Genomic DNA, 13,260 nt, shown 5'->3' on the forward strand with positions numbered 1-13,260 from the left:
AATTCTCACTGAAGTGATTAACAAAATGTTCCAACATTCCTGAGCATTCAGGGACATAATGTACCTTTCACTCATCTGTGACTGGTTTTGCTTTTGGTGTTTTCTATCAAACTTTCCATTCTCTTAATACAGGACCAGATCCTTTGCTTAGTAAAGCCAACGAGAGAAGATTAAAGGGTGAGAAAACATTCATTAGACTTGTGTGGAAATGTAAATTTATTAGGGTAATGCTAAAAAGGACAAACATCTGTATTACTTCAAGGATTATATCTTCTGTTCACATATGTTAATGCTACAAATAAAGAGTTTAAAGGTTGGAAAAGCTTCCTCCTGAATCATTCCATTGGGGGTTGCCTATCCAGTCACACGGAACAGGCTACCATTCTGCTCCCAAACTTTATGGATTTCCTGGATCTAAGGAAGCAAGGGTCACACATGTTCCTTGAGTTGGTCTGCAGACTGTCATCCCCTTTCTGTTCCTTGGTACTGTACAACAGCGCCAATGGATCCTATTACCTGGGTCTCCCCTAATTGCATTTACCCTAAATAGCCCCACTAAAAGGAAGAGTTCCTTAACACAGAGAGGCACCATGAAAATGATTTTTAAAATGCCAATTGCTTTTACTTCCTCTGCTTTATCTTCAGAGACTTATAAACAATTGTGGGGGAACAATGTCTTAGCCCCTCCTGAACTCAATACAGCTTTGCATTCATTAGCTGGGAACAGCAGAAAGGATAGTGTTATTTATTCACATTAGGGACTCTTGTCTCCACCATACATTTTAAAAATAGAAAAGTCAATTTTCAGTAACAAATAAAATAAAAATCCCTAATATTTTTATTTAGGCTCATATTTTAAAATAAAATAAAATAACTTAATTTTAAAGTGCCCAAAACATTTTGGGCCTAAATTTGCTCTCAGTTAAGAGTGAACCAATGAGAGTTACACACCTCTGTAGCTAAGGGAAGAATTAGATCCTTTATTCCTAGGATAAGCCACTGGGTTTTGAGTTGTGCCTGAATAAGGACTGTAGGATTGGTCCATTGGAGGCTCCTGTCTGATAGATATTTACTCACAAAGAGCTGTCATAGAAACTGGTAAACTGAACAGTCTTTGCTAAAGAAAGTCTGAAGGACTGTAGTATTATTAGTAGAGATATACTCAGACAGCAATATTTGAACCTTAGTCAGCCTAAAGCGCAACAACAACTGATTCCAGGGTTTTTGCTTGTGTCATTATAAAGATGGGGGCCACATGCAGAAATCCTAACCGGAAATTAATGTTAAAGACTTTCAGGGTTTGGAGTTTTTCATCTCCAGAGTCTTGGTTGAGGCCCATTTCTACTTGTAAGACAAAACTTTATGGCACTGGAAGATTGGTAGGTGGAACCTAACAGTGCTTAGCCATAATACCCCCCCCTTTTGTCCCTCACATTCAGGAGTGCCAAATTTGTGACAAGCAAAACTACTAAAGCACAAAGGATACTGAGGATTTAGTTGTCAGAGTAAAAAAGGCCACAGAAAATTATTACTAGCATCCCATTAAAAGGGCATTACTCAAATGCAACATTCACAAATAAATCCCATGGCGAAGTATCATTAGACAATTGTATGAGTGACATTTACTACTACTTTATTTTTAAGATTTTGTTGTAGTAAAGTTATTCTTATGGATTTTCCTATTAACGGTATGTTATTAGTATTTTGTGCTTTCCCATACTTACTGAATGATTATATAGCACCACCTACTGATACAGAAACGTTCAAAAGAAGCTTCAGTGTGTATTTGGATTATATACAATTTGTGACCCTAGATCCTGCATAACCAGTTGGATTTGTTTGCTACCTGACCAAAGACAGCAAAATTGAGATACTAGCATTTAAAAACAGACAACCTCTAAGCCCAAAGAAGATTCAAGAAAATGATTATCCATTCATATCAGCACCATAACACAATGGTTAATGCCCTCATTGACTACATGGCTAAGGCAAACAGACTTTGGCCATTAGTGAAGAAATAAGTAAAAGTAGATGGTCATCCATCTGTAACAAACCAAAGTCTCTTTCATACCTAACAGACACTAACCTGCATTGACATTGTGCATACTTATTATAAGTCATTATATTGCATAGGGAAAGCACTCTTCAGTCTATGCTTTCGTTTTAAGATACAGTAGAACTTCACAGGTTTCAGAGTAGCAGCCGTGTTAGTCTGTATTCGCAAAAAGAAAAGGAGTACTTGTGGCACCTTAGAGACTAACAAATTTATTAGAGCATAAGCTTTCGTGAGCTACAGCTCACTTCATCGGATGCATTTGGTGGAAAAAACAGAGGAGAGATTTATATACACACACACACAGAGAACATGAAACAATGGGTTTATCATACACACTGTAAGGAGAGTGATCACTTAAGATAAGCCATCACCAACAGCAGGGGGGGAAAGGAGGAAAACCTTTCATGGTGACAAGCAGGTAGGCTAATTCCAGCAGTTAACAAGAATATCAGAGGAACAGTGGAGGGTGGGGTGGGAGGGAGAAATACCATGGGGAAATAGTTTTACTTTGTGTAATGACTCATCCATTCCCAGTCTCTATTCAAGCCTAAGTTAATTGTATCCAGTTTGCAAATTAATTCCAATTCAGCAGTCTCTCGTTGGAGTCTGTTTTTGAAGCTTTTTTGTTGAAGTATAGCCACTCTTAGGTCTGTGATCGAGTGACCAGAGAGATTGAAGTGTTCTCCAACTGGTTTTTGAATGTTATAATTCTTGACGTCTGATTTGTGTCCATTCATTCTTTTACGTAGAGACTGTCCAGTTTGGCCAATGTACATGGCAGAGGGGCATTGCTGGCACATGATGGCATATATCACATTGGTAGATGCGCAGGTGAATGAGCCTCTGATAGTGTGGCTGATGTGATTAGGCCCTATGATGGTATCCCCTGAATAGATATGTGGACAGAGTTGGCAACCGACTTTGTTGCAAGGATAGGTTCCTGGGTTAGTGGTTCTGTTGTGTGGTGTGTGGTTGCTGGTGAGTATTTGCTTCAGATTGGGGGGCTGTCTGTAAGCAAGGACTGGTCTGTCTCCCAAGATCTGAGAGAGTGATGGCTCGTCCTTCAGGATAGGTTGTAGATCCTTGATGATGCGTTGGAGAGGTTTTAGTTGGGGGCTGAAGGTGATGGCTAGTGGCGTTCTGTTGTTTTCTTTGTTGGGCCTGTCCTGTAGTAGGTGACTTCTGGGTACTCTTCTGGCTCTGTCAATCTGTTTCTTCACTTCAGCAGGTGGGTATTGTAGTTGTAGGAATGCATGATAGAGATCTAGGTGAAGGTGTTTGTCTCTGTCTGAGGGGTTGGAGCAAATGCGGTTATATCGTAGCGCTTGGCTGTAGACAATGGATCGAGTGGTATGATCTGGATGAAAGCTAGAGGCATGTAGGTAGGAATAGCGGTCAGTAGGTTTCCGATATAGGGTGGTGTTTATGTGACCATCGCTTATTAGCACCGTAGTGTCCAGGAAGTGGATCTCTTGTGTGGACTGGTCTAGGCTGAGGTTGATGGTGGGATGGAAATTGTTGAAATCATGGTGGAATTCCTCAAGAGCTTCTTTTCCATGGGTCCAGATGATGAAGATGTCATCAATGTAGCGCAAGTAGAGTAGGGGCATTAGGGGACGAGAGCTGAGGAAGCGTTGTTCTAAGTCAGCCATAAAAATGTTGGCATACTGTGGGGCCATGCGGGTACCCATCGCAGTGCCGCTGATTTGAAGGTATACATTGTCACCAAATGTGAAATAGTTATGGGTCAGGACAAAGTCACAAAGTTCTGCCACCAGGTTAGCCGTGACAGTATCGGGGATACTGTTCCTGACGGCTTGTAGTCCATCTTTGTGTGGAATGTTGGTGTAGAGGGCTTCTACATCCATAGTGGCTAGGATGGTGTTTTTAGGAAGATCACCAATGGACTGTAGTTTCCTCAGGAAATCGGTGGTGTCTCGAAGATAGCTGGGAGTGCTGGTAACGAAGGGCCTGAGGAGGGAGTCTACATAGCCAGACAATCCTGCTGTCAGGGTGCCAATGCCTGAGATGATGGGGCGTCCAGAATTTCCAGGTTTATGGATATTGGGTAGCAGATAGAATACCCCAGGTCGGGGCTCCAGGGGTGTGTCTGTGCGGATTTGTTCTTGTGTTTTTTCAGGGAGTTTCTTGAGCAAATGCTGTAGTTTCTTTTGGTAACTCTCAGTGGGATCAGAGGGTAATGGCTTGTATAAAGTGGTGTTGGAGAGCTGCCTAGTAGCCTCTTGTTCATACTCCGACCTATTCATGATGACAACAGCACCTCCTTTGTCAGCCTTTTTGATTATGATGTCAGAGTTGTTTCTGAGGCTGTGGATGGCACTGTGTTCTGCATGGCTGAGGTTATGGGGTAAGCGATGCTGCTTTTCCACAATTTCAGCTCGTGCACGTCGGCGGAAGCAGTCTATGTAGAAATCCAGGCTGCTGTTTCGACCTTCAGGAGGAGTCCACCCAGAATCCTTCTTTTTGTAGTGTTGGCAGGAAGGTCTCTGTGGGTTAATATGTTGGTCAGAGGTGTGTTGGAAATATTCCTTGAGTCTGAGACGTCGAAAGTAGGATTCTAGGTCACCACAGAACTGTATCATGTTCGTGGGGGTGGAGGGGCAAAAGGAGAGGCCCTGAGATAGGACAGATTCTTCTGCTGGGCTAAGAGTATAGTTGGATAGATTAACAATATTGCTGGGTGGGTTACGGGAACCATTGTTGTGGCCCCTTGTGGCATATAGTAGTTTAGATAGCTTAGTGTCCTTTTTCTTTTGTAGAGAATCAAAGTGTGTGTTGTAAATGGCTTGTCTAGTTTTTGTAAAGTCCAGCCACGAGGAAGTTTGTGTGGAAGGTTGGTTCTTTATGAGAGCATCCGATGAAGTGAGCTGTAGCTCACGAAAGCTTATGCTCTAATAAATTTGTTAGTCTCTAAGGTGCCACCGGTACTCCTTTTCAGTTTTGAGAGCTCATTCTTAATCTTTCCCTGTTTGCTGTAGAGGATGTTGATCAGGTGGTTCCGCAGTTTCCTTGAGAGTGTGTGGCACAAGCTGTCAGCATAGTCTGTGTGGTATGTAGATTGTAATGGATTTTTTACCTTCAGTCCTTTAGGTATGATGTCCATCTGTTTGCATTTGGAGAGGAAGATGATGTCTGTCTGTATCTGTGCGAGTTTTTTCATGAAGTTGACAGATTTCCACTCTATAAGGCTAAATTCAGTGCCTTGCATAATCACAGGTTTCAGAGTAGCAGCCGTGTTAGTCTGTATTCGCAAAAAGAAAAGGAGTACTTGTGGCACCTTAGAGACTAACAAATTTATTAGAGCATAAGCTTTCGTGAGCTACAGCTCACTTCATCGGATGCATTTGGTGGAAAAAACAGAGGAGAGATTTATATACACACACACACAGAGAACATGAAACAATGGGTTTATCATACACACTGTAAGGAGAGTGATCACTTAAGATAAGCCATCACCAACAGCAGGGGGGGGGGAAAGGAGGAAAACCTTTCATGGTGACAAGCAGGTAGGCTAATTCCAGCAGTTAACAAGAATATCAGAGGAACAGTGGGGGGTGGGGTGGGAGGGAGAAATACCATGGGGAAATAGTTTTACTTTGTGTAATGACTCATCCATTCCCAGTCTCTATTCAAGCCTAAGTTAATTGTATCCAGTTTGCAAATTAATTCCAATTCAGCAGTCTCTCGTTGGAGTCTGTTTTTGAAGCTTTTTTGTTGAAGTATAGCCACTCTTAGGTCTGTGATCGAGTGACCAGAGAGATTGAAGTGTTCTCCAACTGGTTTTTGAATGTTAGAATTCTTGACGTCTGATTTGTGTCCATTCATTCTTTTACGTAGAGACTGTCCAGTTTGGCCAATGTACATGGCAGAGGGGCGTTACAAACACCATGGGAATGGAGGTTGTTTGTAACTCTGAACAAAACATTATAGTAGTTCTTTCAAAAGTTTACAACTGAACATTGGCTTAATACAGCTTTGAAGAAAAATGCTGCTTTCCCTTTTTTTAGTAATTTACATTTAACAGTACTGTACTTGCCTTTCTTTGGGGTGTAGGGGGGAGGAGTCTCTGCTGCTGCCTGATTGCATACTTCTGGTTCCAAATGAGGTGTGTGGCTGACCGATCAGTTTGTAACTTTGGTGCTTGTAACTCTGAGGTTCTACTGCAATACAGTACTAGACATTTTCACTGAGAAAGTAGTCTTTAGAATGTGAACTAGTACTTCTAAGTTTGTTAATGATTTCTCCTAAAAATTCACAGGTTAGTTACACTGACCTTTAGAAAAAACTACAGTTCATATATTAGCTGTGCTCTTCTGCTTTTCATGAAGTACATAATCTGTTGCCACTAGACCAGGGAATCTGTAGGAAAGGGGAAATTCTTAAAAATTAGATATAAATTGTAACAAAGTACTGTAAATATGTCACTATTATGTTTCTTATTTCTATGTATCCAATAATCTCAATTAATAAAACAAACTGTTAAATATATGCATGACTGCCAGTCTTTGGGCTATGTAGAGTATTCACATAACTAAGAAGAAGGTAATTAAGTATTTATCGTTTAAGCAGTAGAGTCCATTTTCTTTCATCGTATTGAGCTTCAAAATTAAAACAACTTCTGATAAGTTTATGGCATAGTAGTACTATTTTAACACAATTGACAGAAGAAAGAATGCCCTTATCATAGCCTCTGCCACACTTTTCCAAAAGTTTCTGAACATTATAGTTGGCTAATGAACTCAGAGTCAAAGAAAGGAGATTGGACACGTTTCCAACATTTTTGAAAGCGCATAGAATAAAAATCTCTCATATCCAAAAAGACTTCTTCATGTGCAAGTAAAGTTAACAAATAGCATATACAGGATGTTTGTCAGTTGGACTTTATCATTGGGTAGTCTCTAGAAAATGTCTTACAGAATATTTTGATTCAGTTTAGGTTTAGATGTAGGATGTACAGTGTACAACAAAACTATGCATATTTTTGTGATGCAGAGAGCTCTGGATTCAATGAATAAGGCCAGTACAAATTAAACTTACCAGTAGAAATAAGGACTGCATTGAATAAATATCTGGCATAATTAATACATTCTTGTTCATTATTTAACCATTACTATGTTCAACTTGAAGACAGAAGTAATAGATTATATGTGGCTTTGATTTGAATTGATATTTCAATTAATGAAAACAAGAATTAAAGACAAATTGCTATCTTAATCATAAACATTTTCAAACATTTTAACAACAGGGTTTTTGGTCCTTCTGATGTCTTGCCTCGGATACGTGAGCTCCACTTGTTTTGAGTACATCTACACTGCACACCACTGACAGCAGCCTACAGTATGCGTAGCTACATGCCTCAGAGAGAGCAAGCTGTATCCACATAGCAGTGTGTAGATACACACATTAGTGAAAGGCTCTGTAAGCGGGGAATTAACAGGAAAAAGGCTCAAACTGCTCCCTGCTGCAGCAGGGAAAGGCTCTTGCAATGGGACCCTACACTGCTAAAAAGAATAGTGTGTAAACCTACACTGCTAAAAAGACCCTACACTGCTAATGGGACCCTACACTGCTAAAAAGAATGTAGAAGGGGAAGGCATTGCTTTGACACATAGAGAGCTATTGTAGGGTACTTATCCACAGACTTGGATATATCCAAGTATATCTTTATTTGCCTAAGCAGCGCCACACTGTCTACACTGATATTTATACACATGCTAAGAGTGTGCGCTATGTATGTCAAATATGTTAATCTCCTATTTAAAGTAAAGGGAATTGTGTGAGGGTAGAATTTGGCCCTAATACTATTCCCCAAATTGTATTGGGACCAACATTTGCTGTTAAGAGATTCAAATTTTCTGTTCCTTTAATGGAACAAAGATCACCATATACTCTTGATTGTTATATGTAGCACTACCAACTAAGTTAAGGTTGCCTGACATTTTCCATTATAAGACCCTGTTTGAAGATTGGCAAAGTCATAACAAACAATCCATTTGGCTGAAATTTTCAGTGTACAGTGTCTGCCTCAGGCTGCATTATTTATTTAGAAAGTTCCAGCAAAAACAGCTCAGTTATTTCCAAGAACAAGATAGTGAAAAATGCAATGTTAAAAAGATTCTGGCAATCTTTTCTTTGAGAAGCTCTAGGACCTCCAGGCTTAGGAGAAAGGGGATAAAATTTGACAGGGGGTGGCCTTTGCCTAATGAATGTGCCTTATGCTGGTCTATTAGAGAGAGGGGAGAACACCCAAATTTGACCAAGTTATAACCTTTGAAGAATCTCAGCTTGTACATGCTCAATAGAGACTTGTTAGAGTTTGGCAGCAAAATTTTCTGAAGATTCCACATTTACTGGGCATGCACCATCATGGGGCTGTTTAGGTTGAGTAGGATTTTTTCCTGTTATTATTGCTGTAGCACCAGGCAGCAGAACTGAGAACAGGAAGTCTCCCTCTCTCCTGTTCTTTCAATGCTCCACCTGCTGGCACCCAAGCAGCATGGAACAGGAAGTCACCTGACTCAAATGTTGAGGGAAAAGCCACATGGGGTGCAATGGGAGGTGGCAAAGGAAACAGATTGGGACAAAGAGTCTGGGGAGTTGGAGGGACACTGAATGAGAAACCATGAAAGTGGGTAGGAGAATAAAGACTGGTTAGAGAAGAAGCCTGTGAAGGGAGAGATTGGGATGAGGACTCCGAGGATGGAGGCTGGGATTTGAACAAGGATCCTGGAGAAGGAGAATGGGCCTTAGATTTGGATAAAGAGCTTAGAACTGGCACTGGTTCTTTGGAAAATATAGGATATGATCAGGTAATTGAAGGCTATTATCATGCACCCAAAGGAGAGGGGCACAAATTAAGGTTGTACAGATATCCGTAACTTGGTATTTCCTAACTTTGGAGTGCTTGACTTTGCAACTGGAATAAAGTTTCTAACCTAATGGGTGCCCAATTTCCTAGATTTTTAAATAAACTGGAAAAAAATCCACTAAGCTGTTATGAGAATTAGCTATTATCCTCAGACTCTCTCCATAATTTTGGAGACAAACACCATAAAAGAACATACAGAAGGATGAAAAGAAAATAGGAGCAGTTTGATGAGTTTAATCTATGGTAGCTGATTAGGCTTCTTTTTGAAGCCTCTTCAACTCTTTCTTCCTCATCTTGGTCATTCTTGTCAGCAGCTCTCATATATTGAGAAGATGGGGGCGGGGGGAAGGAGGAGGAGGAGGAAAAGCAGGAATCTACAGTTTCAGAGTTATCTCTCTCTCTCTCTCTGGGAGCAACACTACTAGGTAGTGATATGAAAAGTTCATCAGTTCACAAGAGTTCCAGGATTACTAGTTTACATATAGTCTTTCAGTACAAGCCCAAAGACATCTCTTTACAGTAAGTGTATTTTCATGCTAGAAGAGAATTAAGGGAGAATTTTAATTAGAGGCTAGATTCTGCTTTCATTACAAAAGGCACTAAGTTCAATGACATTATTCCAGATTTACTCCAGTGCCACTAAACACAATTAAACTCTGTTCTTAAACTCCAATTCAGGGGAACATTTAAACACATGCTTACATCCCATTGACTTCAATGAGACACCAGTACAGTGTTAAGTGGTTTCCTGAATCAGGACCTTGCATTGTAAAGTCTTTGGGGTGGGGACTGTTACTAGGTCTGTGCACAGACTAAACACAGTAGGGCCCAGCCACAATACAATTTTTTTTTCTACTAATACTGTGAGTCTTACAGAAAAATTAGGTAATGCTGACATGAGTATATAATTTATAAAATGATAAAAAGAGGGCACTGTAAAAAAGGAGTGTTAAAAGTAAATCAAGTTATGTTACTGGGTCTGAGTATGCTAGTGAGCTATACAGGCAGTGAATGAATAAAAAAGTGGAATGTAATTTAAGATAAACTGATATAGTTTATAGAATATCAAGTAAAGAGAATAAAGTTAAGTGTGTTTTTTAAATGGGGGAAATTTTCATTAATGACAAGTTATTTATTTGAAGAGTTTGTGCAAGTTTGCTAGTATTCATATTGCAGCTGAGCATAAAGAGTTGAAAGTTTAAGAAAACAAGCCTTAATGAAACATGTAATGTTTGCATTGATAAGCAAATTATAAAATTGTCAGTATCAAGTAGTTTTGCAGTAGTTGGACTAAATGCTTTATAAACAGTGAAAAAGGTGGAGGGAAACTCAATGTGAATCACTGAGATTAACTTTGGTTTTGTGCTATAATTTAATTCAGAAATACTTATGAGAATTCAGTTCTACTGAGTGGGATTCATTCTTTGATTGGAATATTTATTTCAAAAATGCTTTAATTTCAATAAGAAAAATGCAACTGATGTATTAATTTGAAAGCTTCTCAAATGAGCAATGTGATTATTTTGTCCTTGAGAAAAAACTGCCAATTGATGGATTAGCTGTAGTATAAATCTGCCCCCTAGTGTGAGACCAGAATAAAATCCTGCAATTTTAAAAAAGACTATCAAGAAATGAAAGGTCATCAGAAGGGAGATTGGAATTAAAGATAAGAATAATTAAACCATACCTCCATCAGCAGCAACCCTTTTGATGTGATTAAAGCAAATAGGAATCTTCATTACAACTCAGTCAGAGATGGGATTCTTGACACCTGTCACTGCAAAAACTGTTGACTGTTCAGATTGAATGAGAAATGGTTGCTGGATTTATTTCATCCTAACGTTACTGGCTCTTTGTAGACTGCGTAGGTCACAAAGTATGGTGGACTCAAATGGGAAAGCCATTTTTGTGCGTTTTGTGATGTTCCTAAAATTTTAAGAAATGTTTCATTAAAGTACACCAGCAGAGATTTGACAGATTGTGAAAACTGATGCATAGTTTTGTTTACAAAATAGCATGAACACAATGTGTATATGCCTCCACTTTATACAAATGCAGGATTTGCAGTTGTAATTTAGGTGCCAGCCTCTGAAAAATTAGTTCTAAAAGAATAATTTAAAAAGAAAAATATCCAATTCGCACGGGAACCCATTCTGCCTATTATTCTATATGTGGAAGTTTGAAAAATCAGGATGGCCATTGCTATTGATATCTAATGGAGCTTCTACAGCTCAATAATTCAAGCAGTCACTCAAGTTTAAGAAGGTTCCAGTTTCAGCTTCACAAGTGAAAAAATCAAGAGCGTAAAATGGCTTTTGTCAAACAAACATATACATCCCTCAGAAAACCACAAATGATAGATCTATCATAGACCAACCTATTCAGCAGAAAAGTCATTCTGCTGCAGAAAGCAATGCCTAGTAATCCTGCCTCACAACTCTGATTGCCAGTTTCTGAGTTGATCAGAGTCACTGGGACAAACTTGGAAGTTGTGGTTATTTATTAATATGGAGTGACATGACATTGCGTCAAAATAGTTTTGTAGTATCTTACCACGTGTTTATGCTTCCCACGTCTTTGACTTGTGAACATCCCACAAAAGATGGTTGGGCAGGGAGGAGAGAGAGAGAAGGAGAGAGTGCCAGGAAAAACAAATGTATGCAACAAATACTAGAAAGGGTGTGTAATAGGATGCATTCTATTCCTGCCTTCAAGCACCAAAGACACCACCCCAGCTCCATTGGTTGTGTAGCCACACCGCCAATTATTTGTTTCCTCCACCAACATCTTTACAGTCCTATGCAGAAATGCTATATACAGTGTCCCCTGCACTTCCAGCCTTTTTCCCAGTACCCAAGTGAGGCAAAGATTTCTCTTCTCTAAATTCTGTAAGAATGGGTTCTGGCACCTGACCCTGCTCCTCTGTCCCCATCGCTTCCTTCCTGTGCCCTTTTTAATCAGACTTGAGCTGATGGGCTAATTAGTTCTTTAGATAATTAATATCAGTTATTCCAATCAGCTTTCTCTAGGGGAACTAACTGGTATTAATGATCAGAGTGCAGCCTCACCTGTTGCCACCCATGACTGAATTAGAAATAGCTCCCTGCATTTTATCCCTTTACAAATATGCAGCATATGTTACTCTTACATGTTCACCTAAGATAGGAGTAAGTGGACATCCCTTTGGGGTAGTTTATTATGGGTTAATGATCCTTTTTATAGACTTGGTTCAGATGCTATTTGTAATATTAAGATCATACAGGTTAAGCATAAAAACAGGTCCTGGAACACTGCAATTCTAGAAGTCAGTAGGACTACTTGTAAATAAAGCTTATATTCACTAAATGTTTATTAAGTATATAATAATTATCACAAGTACATTTGGACCAGGTGTTACAATGAATTTGACCTATTGTCTAATAAAAATAGAAGGGAACACAATCCAAGTTGTCAATCTGATGTTTATATTAATCAGAATCATGTTTAAATTATTTTCTATATTTACCTTTATTTGTATTTAACTGTAATCCCTATTGCATGATTATGCCTATGTATATTTGAAGAAATCTCTGCGAAGGCAGTTGTAAATCCTTCCTCTCCTTGCTTGCGGAAAACATGAAAGAGGTAGTGATAGAGGTTTGTGCAGAGAAAGGGAGTTGGGGAAGATAATAAAAAGGAGTTTTTTGTTTTTTTTTAGAAGTTTAACATAACTATATACTAATAACGATAGCTATTTGTATTGTGCTTTTGCCTAGGGTCCTAGTACATGACTAAAGCCCCTATCATGCTAGGTACTATACAAACAGAAGAAGCATGACCCCCACCACAAAGAGCGTATAATCTAAGATATTACAGTTTATTCCCATTTATCCAAAACTACATGGAGAATTCAGATAATCTAAATCCCTTCCTTATCCCCCAGCATGATATACATGCCCTTTGCAACATGCTGGGGAACAAGGAAGGGAGTCAGATAATGCAGAGGTTCAGATAGAGCACAGAACCCAGGCCAGAACTGCAAGGGGGAGGATGACAAGCCCCCAGCAATGGGGGACGCTACTACTAGATGGCTCATGCTCTCTCATTTATCCCAACTCCTGATTGCCCAAATAAAATCCATGTCCCCCATGCTATTGGGCAAACCGGGAACACGCTGTGCTAGCCTTTCCCTCTTCCTTCCTGGAGAGCTCTCAGATGGAACGCTGGGGCCCAAACATTCCACAGCAGTTGGAAGTGACTGCTAGGCAGCAAAGGCACATGAGGAGAAATGCTAGGAGAGGCAGAAGGTAGTGTAGGGTACTCACCACCCATAGCA

Source organism: Dermochelys coriacea, chromosome 3 (assembly GCF_009764565.3).
Source record: "Dermochelys coriacea isolate rDerCor1 chromosome 3, rDerCor1.pri.v4, whole genome shotgun sequence".
Taxonomy (NCBI): Eukaryota; Metazoa; Chordata; order Testudines; family Dermochelyidae; genus Dermochelys; species Dermochelys coriacea.